The 13,579-nt window shown below is 51.7% G+C and overlaps 1 protein-coding gene across 1 annotated transcript in view; it reads left to right on the top strand.

Moving 5' to 3' along the window:
• PAIP1 (poly(A) binding protein interacting protein 1) overlaps window positions 1–13,579 on the top strand; it is a 545,177-nt gene that overhangs the window by 255,518 nt on the left and 276,080 nt on the right. The window lies entirely within an intron of this gene.

Genomic DNA, 13,579 nt, shown 5'->3' with positions numbered 1-13,579 from the left:
TAGATCACTCTTAACTAGAAAGTCTATCAATCGACCGTATTCTTCTAAATGTAATCAGTGGTCATCTGAAAGAGACCATTCGTTATAGATACCTTAACTTGTGAATTACCCCAGGCATCAGACTGGACCCGGAGAATTTTTTCGTCAGCAGTACACCAGCGCGCCGAAAGGTGTTGTCAGTCAGCTCTGCGTTCGTCGTTGGCATCGTGCTTGCCGGGATGACATTGTAGCAGCTACTTAGACCCCATCCTCGCGTGCTGACGTCAGTTCTTTCTTTGGATGCGCCAGCCAGCGCAGATCCGGAGAGAGCGGTACCTCCAGTTACTTTTTGACTGACTTTTTTGATCGACTTTTGTCAACATTGTTGACTTCTGGTACGCATAGGTATGCCCGATTTTAAGGCTTGCGGCTTCTGCTGATGGTTGATGTTGGTGACGGATCCGCACAGTGTGTGCTTGTTCTGCCTGGAACACGACCACGACTCCAAGTCGTGTTCTGACTGCCGGACCATGAATCCAGAGTCTTTGCGGGAGCGGTCCCGAAAGCTTCTCGAGGCCCAGCAGTCGGCTCCGTGCCGTTCAAAGTCTTGTATGCGCGGGAGGTCGGGGGACTGGTCGTAGAGCCACCACCTCCATTCGTCTTCGAAGTCTTCGCTCAGTTAAGTCGAAGCACAAGAAGTAGTTGAAGAAGCATCATAGCTCTCTGACTCCTCCTCGTCCATCGTCCGATGCGACAAGGGATGCAGCTGGTGCCCCTCCCGTGGCTCGGCGTGCAAGGCCTGAAGGGTCACCTCAGTTTCCCTCCCTTTCAGGGACCCGGAGCAACCACAGCCCAGCTTTGGAGTTTCTACGAAGCGATGCATGTCATCTTTGGGCAGCCCGACTCAGCCAGCTCGCCTTTGGGCCTCATGGACTCGGCTGGGGGCCCTGGGCCTTTGATGCCGGCGGCTTAGGCCCCGGCGCCTGTTGAAAATTAGTACGTTTTGGTGAACATTATCCGCGCCATCTTGCCTCTTCCCCTGATGCCACACTTTTGTCGTGCGCACCCGCCATTTTAAGACGCCCCGATCAGAACGAACCCTTTTGCATGCCGCTGGCCCCTGACATAGCCCTTCGCCTTCACTAAGCCTGCACGCTGACCACCCCCCCCTGCTTGCACCTGCCTTGAATCATAAACCCCTCTTCGGCGCTGCTCTGCCCCAGGCCCTCATCCTGTTCCCAGCGCGACACCTCCCTTCTTCCCTTTCATGATCCCCGGCCCTTAGATGCAAACCCCCTTTTCCCCGTGTGCCCGTTTGTCTTCCCCGTTCCCAGGCCGACACCCAGCTCTGCCGATACTATCCCTTGCCCCTCCCCGTACAATAGAAAGCTTCCCTCCTCAAAGGACCCCCGAGTTGATCAAAGCCCCCCCACCCCATGAGATCCGATCGAACCCCGCATTCCATGAATTGGCGGAATATCCAGCTGCGCGATAGTCATCACCTGCTGTGACCAGGGTGGGGATTTCTACTGTAGATATGTGTGGGAACGGGCTCGAAGGGGGATTCCTGGAATGTCTTTTCGTACATCAAAGCTTTATCATATGTATGTAAACTGTAATAAAAACCACAAACACTGTATATAAGGGGCCATGCCCCAAAACGTAAGTTAGAGCACCTCAGAACGATACCTTCTGTCCGTTTTGCTGTGTTCTCCTCCGGAGAGAATAAAAACCTTGTTTCCTGCTTTCCAGTCTCCAGCGCCTGCCTCTTCATTGATTAAATAACTAGAGGGTCACAGAGGCAATACCGCCGGGCAAATATCGATTGTCCCCGACCCGACTCAGGTTTCAACACGCCGTAGGGTCCCCCTGGATCTGGTTGACCTCATAACACCTTCACCGGCACCATGTCCACAGAGGTCGCCGGTTGTGTCCCCAGCCGTGTCGACCCCAGCCTCTGCCCCAACGTAGACACAGAGCTGGACCAACATCGACCAAGGCCGGATCCGGCGAAGACGGTTACTTTTGTGCCCCTGTTCTACCCTGGTTCTTTCAGGCCAGATTGGCTACCAGAGGAGGGTGAGGGGGACTGGGAGGTATCTGGAGACCGTTTGACTGACCAGTTGGATTACGACTGGAGAGAGGAACTGAGGAAAGCCAGTGGTCTGGATACCTCCCCAGACCTTGGCATGTTGTCTCCTCCTACCATGGCTACAGAGGAGGGAGCGTCTTATGCAGTGGTGTTGCGTCGGATGGCCGAGGCGCTCCACCTCAAGCAAACCTACAGTGGTGGTCAGGACTAACCTCCTGACAGAGGTGCTTTACCCGACTGCGAGCTCTTCAAAACCCCTTCTGCCGTTTAATGAAGCCCTCACCAACATCATTTTGGGCACCTGGTCCAGGCCCAACACAAGGTCTCCTGTGGATAGGATGATTGCCAGACCTCACCGTCTGTCCCCGGGCGACCCCACTTTCGTCTCCCAACACCCCACCCTTGAGAGCTTGGTGGTCCAAGCCACAACTTCCAACGGTGCATTCCCTAACGCACCACCTGATAGGGAATCCAAAAAGCTGGACCACCTTGGAAGAAGATGTTTTCTTCCTCCAGCTTGGGACTGAGGTCGGTAAACACGGAATGTTTGTTGGGCCATTACACCAACCCATGTGGGATACAGTAGCGCAGGTGCTGCCCCAGTGCCCGGAGGAGGCCCAGGCTGTGCTCTTCTGTGCAGTCGCCAAGGGGAGGGATGCAGCCAAGTTTACCATCCGATGTGGGCTGGACACCGCTGACTTGCTAGGCAGGACGATTTCAATGTCAGTAGCCCTTCGACGCTACGCCTAGCCGAGGTCGACTGGCTTTTCCGGGAATGTCCAAGCTACCATTATGGACATGCCCTTTGATGGCCATCACCTGTTTGGCGACAAAGCAGACAATGTGCTAAAGCAATTCAAGGACTCTCGGGCTACGGCCAAGCCCCTGGCCCTCTCCACCCGCCCTGCGTAGTCTGCTTTTTGCCCCTTAGTGGCTACGGAAGGGGTGCCCTGCCTCGTTCTGCCCAGAGGCACAAACACTCCTAGTCTGACCTTTTAGGGTCGTCCGTCGGCTGCAGGATTCACCATCACCTCCCCTACTGGGGCACCATCACTTCGGATTGGTGGGTTTTGCAAATAGTCCAAAGGGCTACTCTCTCCCATTTGAGACTACCCCCCACCCCCGCCCCGCCATGCTACCTCAGTACCATCGAATGTCGGATGATCATCTGGCCCTTCTCCAACCGGAAGGTACGGCTCTCTTGGCAAGGGAGCCATTGAGCGAGTTCCTGCCCCAGAACTAGGTCGTGGTTGCTATTTCCACTACTTTCTGGTGCTCAAGGAAGACAAAGGCCTGCGTCCTATCTTGGATATCAGGTCAACCACTTCCTCCAGAAGGAGCAGGTCAAAATGTTGACGCTAGCTCAAGTCCTTTCTGCCCTCGACCCTGGATGGTAGCGTCTGACTTGCAGGATTCCTATTTTCACATCCTCGTCCTGCCGGCCCACCGATGCTACTTGCAGTTCACAGTAGGCCACAAAGACTTTGTTTACCGTGCTCCCCATTGGTCTTACCAGCACCCCTCGGGTGTTCACAAAGGTGATGGCGGTGGTCGCAGCTCATGTGCGCAGATCAGGGGTATCAGTCTTCCTCTATTTTGACGGCTGGCTGTTGAAGACGGGCTCGCCCCAGGCTGTCATCTACCACCTCTAGACTACAGCGGACCTCATGTATTTTCTGGGGTTCTCTATCAGCGTGCTGAAGTCACACTTGACTCCCTCTCAGATGCTGCTTTTCATCGGCGTGGTTCTGAATACAACGCAGATTTGGGTCTATCCTCTTCAAACTATGATTCCGATCTTTCAGCTTCTATTCTGGGTTTCGGTCAGGGTTACACTGTGGCTACTGAGCCTGATGGCCTCCTACATCCTGCTGGTGGATTATGCCTGATGGCATATGCAGGCTCTGCAGTGGGACCTGAAGATCCAGTGGGCACAGCATCAGGGCAACCTGTCCAATCTCGGAGGGCACTGCATGCCATTTGCAGTGGTGGCTAATGAACTGGCATTGGGTCAACAGCAGATCCCACTCCCTTCCCCAACCAGAGTTCACAGTGGTGACCGATGTATCTCTTCTCGGATGGGGTGGCCACAAGGAGGAGGCGGAGTCCGGGCTCCACAACAACCTTCTGGTGCTTTGGGAGATTCGTCTTGCACTCAAAGCCTTCCGTCCCTCTGTCCGGGGAAGAGTAGTGCAGGTGTTCACGGACAACACCACCGCCATGTGGTACTGCAACAAACAGGGCGGGTGGGGTTGTGGACCCTATGCCAAGAGGCTCTTCCTCTCTGGACATAGCTGGAACATCAGGGCATATCCATGGTGGTTCAACACTTGGCAGGTTCTCTGCACGCCAGGGCGGACGAACTCAGCAGCAGGTGCATGATGGATCACGAAGTCTACAAAGCCTTCAAAACGGAATGCCTGGTCCATAGTGGGACACAGACGTTGACTTTGTCAATGACCACTGCCTAATAATCTGTTCCTACTGCTTAATAATCTGTTACTACTACTTTCAATCAAATGACCACATCATTGACTACCTTGATGATCACCATACTTAACATTGCTCCTCTGTCAACGTCTGTTCCAGTGGTTGCCCAGACTCCTTTGGCTTTCATTTTCTCTTCAGGCAAAATAGCTCTGCTTCATGATGACACCAGTGCTACTGTTTGAAACTTGAAAGGAGCCTTCTGACCTTGAAGGGGGGGGGGCATAGGTGAACTGGACAATGGCCATGAGATCTCAATTATAGGCTCTGACCTATGTATATATAAGGCTTTGTATCTGCAGGATAGTCCTCTCATTCCAAGAGACTCTGAGAAGGAACTAATGAGTGAACACCCATCTGATGGTTGGCTTGCCATCCCACGAATTTTCTGTATTTCAAGTATCCCCGGTCTTCACACAGATTTTGAAACACGTAACAGAGAATTTATTTGGGTGGCTGCCTCCTTTCAGCTATTATGCACAGCCTACAGCTCTGAAATGCATACCAGCTCGTCCAGTTCTTCCACACCCTAATTCTTTTTGTCATTAGCCACCTCCAATATTCCCTCGTCCACCACAAAAAAGGTCACAAAAACTGCCTGCCGATCTACTACCAACTAAGCCTCATGTAAAACGGGAGAAGGCAGAACATCAACAACTTTAAACTGTTCCTGATGTTTTTGATCATAGTCAAAGTGATGATTGTGGTGATAAGGAAGTTCAGGACCGTGTACATGCTGGTGAAATGGTTCCAAATTAGATGTGTTCGTTAATGGATGATGAGCCAAGCTGTGAACCTCAGCTTTGCAATTCATCTTCAGATGACGGTTCCAGTTTCCAAATTTTCATTGAGATGGCATCTCATAAATGTAATATGTCGACTTCAGCTGTGGAAAAATCTTTTCTTTTCGACTTTCAAGAATACGTTGAGTAAGTCAATCAGGGCCATCCCAGTCATTTGTAGGATGAGATCATATGTTTCACGAGTAACCCAGCCACAGGCACAACTTCTATTGCTACAATCCATAAAAAATATAAACCAACATATTCTGCTTCAGCTTCCCTTTTTATCCAGGTTAAAACATAATTGGTCATCTCAGTAGCTGCTCAAAGGAGATCCAGAAATCCATCACCCTGCTTGGTTCCACAAGAGAAAGTGGGCAGGTACCTTGACACCATAGTAAAAGCCTTAACACCTTCGTGTCTATGGTATTCAGAATATTTAATTCCAGCGCCATTCCGACACTTTACTTTATGCAATTGTGGCAGTATCTTTAATTATTCCTAGATAATCTACTGGTAGACTTCACAGAAAAGACTAAAGCCTTGTTCCGAAAAGGGGAAATTTCCTTCGCCTTTGATAGACCCCTTTTAAGATGTCTCAAATAATGTTTTTGGCAGATGGCAATAGGGGCAGTGTTAGGCTAGTTTAGATAGGTATGGAGCACTTCTTCCTGTCCTGAAATGAGATTGATAGTATTACACATGCCTTTTGAAGGCTAGCATCGTTTTCGCAAGCATGTAGATTCACCCCTGGTCACTTGGCTCAAACAGAGCTTTGAACCAAAAAGACAATTTCACGACCTTCATGAATGTTCATCTTCTGACCGTTTTGACCCTGTAGCCAGTCAGGATGGTTCAACCAAACACTCACTACCTTACTAATATGGCTCTCAATGCCAATCATGCAGCCATGCCCAGTGAAGGTTCTTTTTCTGGCAAATCAAGACCATAGATGAGCCTAACTTCTCATGTCACCCATCCTTCTTGACAGCCAGGTCTGTGGAAGGGACAATACAAGCATATTTCCCACCATAACATGTTACAGCATTCCACTGCTGTGTATTGGATATTATCTGGCATGGACACACCATAGAATTAATTTCAAAGCCTAATCAACAACACTAAAAGCACCGCCTTCATCTGAAAACATTACAGGCTGAAATCACAACACTCAGGTGTAGCAAATGCAATTGGGGAGTTTATTCAAGGTTCTTTCTACTATGAAATAAATGAGGGAGGGTGATGGGAAGCTTATTCCATACCCAAGGCTCTCAGAAAATTTATAAAGAAACAATCCGTCAGAATTTGTCACTTCTTGATGTACTACAATTGATCACAGACTTGTAGTTCTTAGTGTTCCTCGACCTGAAAGATGCCTAGTTTCTTAACCTGAGCACAAGAACATCAGCCAGTTTATGGCAATGGCCAGCACTTTCAGTTAAAGGAATTGTCCGTTGGTCTTCATATGACCCCACCTCCCATCAAAGTTCACCAAATGTTTGGCCCCGGTGATTGCTCATTGGAAGTCGCAAGGATCAGGGTGTTTCTCTACAAAGGAAATTGGCTCATCAAGGGCCCATAATCCAAATAAACAAACCAAGCTCTGAATTCCACAATAGTACTGCAAAATGAGCAAGGTCTGATTCTAAACAGAAGAAAGTTAATACTAACACCAAAGCAGCAAGTAATATTTCTAATGTCGCTCTTCTGCAGTATCATCCATCATAGCATAACACTCTCTTAGAAAGGCTGGCATACCTGGGTCTCACAGGGACAGCTTTATCTTGTATGAACTCTTTTCTGAAAGATCGCACTTTCCATATCTTCTGGGCTAACTATCTCAAAGCCATGTGCTCTTGCTTCTGGCGTCCCTTACGGGTCAGGCTTCAGCCCAATGTTATTTAATGTCTACATCTGATAGAGACTACTAGCCGCAGATTCCTTTGCGTAGAATTATCCCCAGGCGTGAGACTGGATCTGGAAATGTCTTGCCACAGCACCCCTGCGCACCGGGGGGACGGCATCACGCGACTCCGCCCAGGCGTCATCCACGTGCGTGACGTCCGCGAGGTCACATCAGTCCCACCCCGGCACGCCTATATCAGTTTTTGCCTATTCTGCGTGCAACGCGGATCCGGTTTGTGCTCCCGCCTGTTTAGGCCTTTTCCTTCACTTTTGCATGTGCTGTGGGAAGTGTGCGGATGCCTTTGGGCTTTAAGACGTGTTCGTCTTGTGGGCGCTTGATGTCGGCGACGGATCCTCACCTCATTTACATGTGGTGCTTGGGGGAGGATCATGGCTCCACTTATTGCGAGGCGTGCCAACGGTTGAATGTTTGGAGAAAAGGATAACAGTGGAAGATTCCCAAACGGTTGAAGCCGAAGTCGCGGCAGGAACGCCGGATGAAACTTCTCTCGGTTCGCATGTCCAGATCGGCTTCGTCACCTCGATCAGCTTCTGCGAAAGGTTTTTGGAGCAGCCGTCATCGTCGTCCTCATCCCTCTGCTGTGCCACAAGAGCGTCACTCCCCTGTCGGTAAGTGTCGCAGTTTGCCCAGAAGCCTGGTTTCCGGCCTGTTGGGGGCGTGGGCTCTCCGCGGGTAATGTGGCCCGCGTATAGTCCCCCAATCCACCGTTTCCCAGTGAGGGGGCGTCGAGAGTCCAGATGGAGACATATGCGGCTGCTTTGCAGGCCTCACTGGCTTCTCCTCCTCCACCTCCTGGGACGTCGACGGATCCCTTGCGCTGTGGTGGGCCCTCAGCAGCGCTGCTGGCGGCTTCGGCATGGCGCCGGCAGCAACTTCGGCCTGGCGCCTACTGGTTTGGATCCAGGTTCAGAGGATGTGGTGCGTTTGGGTTGTGGCCCTACGGGGGTCCCTCCTTCGAACCACGGCACCTCTCCTGCACAGCAAACTCCTGCGGGAATCCCTGTGGTGTCGCGGGAGATCGCCGGGGCTCAGGTCGCATCCTGAGCCCCACTTAGCCCTTTAGACAGGTGGCTATTCTGTCTGAGGCCGAGGTGATGCCGCTACGGTGCCAGCAGCTGCTGGCCCTGGCGGCTCCACAGGTGTCGGCGGACCCCTCTCATCCCGTCATGGGTCGAGGCTGGAGGGGGACCCCTTGTCCCTCTCCGGGCCCTTCTCGTCCCGCCACGCAGGCGGCTGCTTCGTCGGAGGTAGAGTCGGGCTTGGAGGCGCCACAGGGGTCGGTGGGCCCCTCTCGTCCCCTCATGGGTCGAGGCTGGTGGGGGACTCCTTGTCACTCCCCGGGTCCCTCTTGCCCCCCCCCACAGGCGGATGCCTCGCCTGAGGTTGTCGTCCTTGGTGCCGCCATGGGGGTCGGCGGACCCCTCTCGTCCTCCCATGGGTTGAGGCTGGCGGGGGACCTCTTGTCACTCTCCAGGTGCTTCTCGTCCCTCCACGCAGACGGCTGCCTCGTCGAAAGTAGAGTCGGTGCTGTCCCTTGGCCACCTCTGCTCCAGCCCAGCCCCGGTCCCCTGCGCCGTGTGGTGTGATGGAGGCCTGTCCGGCGTCTCCTGTGGTGCTGGACGACGATGACGACGCCCTGCTCCAGATTGTGGATTCTACAGCACCGGACAGGGGTCAGGTCATGGATTCGTCCTTAGGCGCCCCCTCTTCCCCAGAGGTTGGGCGCCTGCTGGTGTCGTCCTCGCCGGAGACGGGCCGCCGCGTCCTGGCTTTTTCCCCGACGTCATCAAAAGACGGCTTCTTGTCATCACAGCAGCCGCGGTTTTAGCTGAAGGAACCACAGGTCCCCCACTCTTCGGCGTCTCTTTCTCCTTTCCGGGCCTGGCCCTTCCCTACTCCACTTGGTTTAGGGTATGGCCGCCTTAGTTTGCAGCCGTCGCCCATGGAGGAGCTGCTTTTTCCGCCACGGGGCCCTACGGAGGCGGGTGCGGCCATCGCTTGTGCTGTTCCGGAGCTGTGGGAATTTTGCGCATGGGGTAATCCGGCTGCCCGTTTTCACGCAGATCATCTTTTGGCGGTTCTTCACCAGGGCTCTGGTGGGAGGTAGCTGCTGCTCCCCTTTGAGGGTTCGCTCCATTCTTCTTTGACAGGGACTTGGGGTTGCCCCGCCACGTGGAATCCGGTGCCCCAACACCTTCGCACCAACACCTTCCAACACCGTGTGACCCGGTTTGTCTTTCCCTCCACCCCTCTGCCGGTGGCCCCTTTTTGCGGACCGCCTATTCTTCCGTCGCTGTTAGCTCCACCTTCACAGGAGGCACGCTGGCTGGACTCTTGGGGCCGCAATATGTTTGCTTCGACCAGTGTGGCTCTGTGGGCCCTTAACTCTTTGTGTGTTGGCTAGGGCTACATCTTCCTTGTGGGACTCGGCGGAGTCCCTTATGTATACTGCTTCTCAGGAGGGTGCTGGTGTTGACTTGCGGCACCGTGCATTAGATGGCCGGGAGCTGGCGGCGTTCATTCTTCGCTCCACTCTGGACGTCTCGGAGGTTCTTGGTCGTACCATGCCTTCTTTGGTTGCCCTTCGCCGCCATGCTTGGCTTCGGGACAGTGTGTTCCCGGAGAATGTGCGGGAACGGCTGGTGGATCTTCCCTTTGATGGCACCCTTTTGTTCCATGCCCCGGCAGACTTGTCCATCCTGAGGTTCTTGGCGGGGCTTCGGCCTCCTCCTTCTCCGCCTCTGTGATCTGTGGATTGGTCTGGTTTTTGTGAGCTGCACTTAAGTTGGGGTGGGTCGCCCCAGTTGTGTGATCTGTGTGCTTCATGTGACTGAGAGTCCTCTTTGTTCGGACTGTTGCTCTGTTGGCTGCTGGCCAGCCCTTCTTGCTGTGTGTTTTGTTGTAGGTTATTCACACCAGGTTGGCCCTGAGACTAGGCCTCCTGTTATTCTCTTGGCTGCTTGACAAGCCTTCTGCAGGTTTTTTTCCCTGCAGCTCTTTCTGTTGTCCTCTGCTGCGGAAGTTTCTGCCTAAGAGGGTTCCCATGTTTGGGACTAACATACCCTATGTGGAGTAATGGTAGCTGTTGTATAGCTCGTTCTGTGCTGGGGAGTTGTGGTCTCCTTTGGGTCTCTGCTCTCCTTGGCGTTCATGTACATTGCAGGTGCAATTTCGTTGTTGCTGACTTGGGTTAGCTTGGTGGCGCCCCGGGGTGTCCTTCTCCGAGTTTGCTGCGAGTTTGCTGCGCTGTTCGCCAGATCTGACCTGCTGTCTGCGGCCTGGCGTCGTGACTCTGGTTCTGCTTCCTTTTGGGTCATACACCCCTCTCTGGGGTGTATCCAGGCCTTCTTCACCCTCATGTTCGCTATCTTGGGGGCTGGGATAGTTCTTGTGTTCCTTCCTCTTTCGGGCACAGCCTGCCGGTCTTTTTGGGTGCCCCGGGATGCTCTTTCTTCTTTTTCCCTGTCTCCTTGGAGCCTCTGGGTTGATCTGCTTCCTCTTCCTTGCATTGGCCTTGGATGGAGGTTCTGTTGCCCTGTAAGGACGTGGGGTACTTCGGCCTCCCCTTGCCTTGTTTTCTTTGTTTGAGTGTGAATGGGCTTACTCTTTTCTCCTTTTCTTCTTCCCAGGCCCCCGTGGGATCAGTGGCGTTCTGCTGTGGGTTTCCCCTTGCCTGCGGGGGCTAGGCTCCTCGCCTTGTCCGTTGGACTGGTCCCCTGTGGGGACCCTCTGTTATGTCCAGGATGGCGGGGCCCTTTCGCAGACCCTCCTTCCCCGTGGGTATGGCATCTGTGGCTAGTAGTCTCTATCAGATGTACGAGTTACTTACCTTCGGTAACGATGTATCTGGTAGAGACAATTGTAGCTGCAGGTTCCTTCATGGCCAACCCTTCCTCCCCGTTCATAGAGGGCCTTTGGCTTGGTCTTCTGCACTCGCCTCCAGGTGGGTGGCTGTATCTTCTGTGAGTGCATTCTTTTGCTCTTTTAACAAGATGATTTGTTCTGTTTCTTGTTCCTCCTCTTTGACACTTTGGAGGATGGTGTTGTATGGTGTTGTATGTTCTCCTGTGCCCCTCTGCTCTGGTCCTGGTTAGGGGCCTTCACTTTCTTCCCTCCTCTTCCTCTCCCCTTGGTTGCTAAGGGTTCTGGTCCCTCTGCTGCACTCTGGGTTGGGGTCATCTCACCGTGCCTTTGCCCATGTTCCTTGGGGGGGGGGTGGGGGTTGGTGCACTCTGTGCTGGGGTTCCCCTGGAGATTTGTCGTTCCTGTTTGTCTTGACACCAGTTTCCTTTCGTTGTTCCTGGTTGAGTTTGCAGTCCTGCTGTATGCTGTCATGACATTTTTGCATGTGTTCCTTGTCTCCATTGGGGGCTGTCTACATCCAGGCAGGGTGGCTGCTCAGGGCTGTGCTCTCTTCTGTCTTCTTTTCCCTGCCTTTGGCTGCTGCAGTGTTGACACTGCTCCTTATGGTGGTGTTAGTCACCATTGTTTTTTCAATTTTTCTGCTCTTTCACACACTGTTCCCATACTCCCACAGTTTTTGTCTGATGGCTCTGCGTTGTGGCACGGAAAAGTTCTCTGAAGAAAACTTATGTAGGTGCGCCGGGGTGGGACTTATGTGACCTCACTGACATCACGCGCGCGGACGATGCCTGGGCGGAGTCGCGTTATGTCGTGGCAGAGATGCTGTGGCAAGAAATTTCCGGATCTAGTCGCACGCCTGGGGATAATTCTACATTAAGGAATCTGCGGCTAGAATCGTCTCTACCAGATACATCGTTACCGAAGGTAAGTAACTCGCACGTTTGTTCGCTTGCAGACTTGGTGGAAAGCTGTGGCCTTACCGTGTTTTCCTATACAGATAACACTCAAATCATAATCTTTTTATCATCTGCTCAGGCCCACAATTCTGAGGCCCTGAATTCCTGCCTGGGTAAGACTTCAAACTGGATGAACACCAACCTAATAAAACTTAATGGTGGGAAGACTGAGGTAATGGTGTTGGGTAAGAACCCCCTCCTTAGCAGCCCAGAGCATTGGCCTGAGACGTTAGGTACTCTTCCAGAACCTGCTTCAGTAGTAAAGAACTTAGGTGTTTGGCTGGTTGTCTATGTATCGATGAAACCCCAGGATGCTAAGGTTTCTTTGACTTGCTTTGCTTTCCTGAAATGGCTGAAATAAATCATCTGGATTCTCCTTTTTTCAGTGCAAAGGACAGTTATTCAGACCTTGATTTTTATCAAGTATTTGGAAAGAACAATGGTCAGTAAGAGGCCAAAAGGGTCCACGTGTAGCCGAGGCTACTGGAATTCCTTTAGAACAGCGTTAATCAGGAGTTGTTTAAGGAAAGTCCAGGCGGGACTGGTTACGCAATGTATGTAGAGACAAGGTTTGGTATGACATCACATTTATTAACAGCATAAATGTAGTATCATTGTATGCTTTTAAGGTAATAGTTCCAGTGCTCACACATAAACTGAAAGGTGCGCGAAGTGAGGGCTTTTTGTGACATTAAAATTAACATCGCATTGACAACGACAAAATAAAAACTCCTAATTAATTAAATGCAGTAGTTAAATACTGTCCCTGCAGTCACTGAAGTCAATTCGAACCAATTCACTGATCTACTCTGTACCTGTTGTAATTGAAAACGCCCCCTTTAGTGGCCAGGACAAAGACTTAGAAAACCAGGTGAGCTCTACAACCTATGTCATTGCTAACAAAGGTTGTGCCTCATCAAAGCATGGTGTCGTCCGTTGAATTGAACAAGCCTAGAATTCTGCCATAGGAAGTTCAGCAGACAACTCTGTAGCAGCATACAAGCTCACTCCATCACAGACATAGCAGCCACAGCTGCACTCTTTGCTGGGCTGCCGATTGCTGCATTTGTTTTTCACTTTCACCTTAACAAACATTACTTCCTCCGTGGCCAGAATACATTTGAGGCGGCAGTTGGTTGGACTGCGTTGTGCACCCTTTTTAACTAAAGTAAGCTCCATTACTTCTTCTTTATCAAGTGTATTTTACATTTACCGCTACATAATCATTCTTCTAGCCTTTGAATTTGACAGATCAAATGTTGGCACAAAAAGTTACTTACTTGTAACTGCAGTTCTCAATGTTATCTTTTTTAGATTCATATACGACCTGCCCACTTCCCCAGTAGTCAATCTTTTTTACTGTTTTATATTTACTGCTGTGAAAATCTGATCAGCTACTCCTCTGTGTAGAGTTGGCACTGACCGCCTCATTAACCATATTTAGGGTACATAGGAGGTGAATCGGCTTCATATAGTCTAGTGCTGTTTATAT

Source organism: Lissotriton helveticus, chromosome 2_1 (genome assembly GCF_964261635.1).
Source record: "Lissotriton helveticus chromosome 2_1, aLisHel1.1, whole genome shotgun sequence".
Classification (NCBI taxonomy): Eukaryota; Metazoa; Chordata; class Amphibia; order Caudata; family Salamandridae; genus Lissotriton; species Lissotriton helveticus.
Note: the sequence above shows the minus strand (reverse complement) of the source record. Positions and strands in the feature narration are given on the sequence as shown.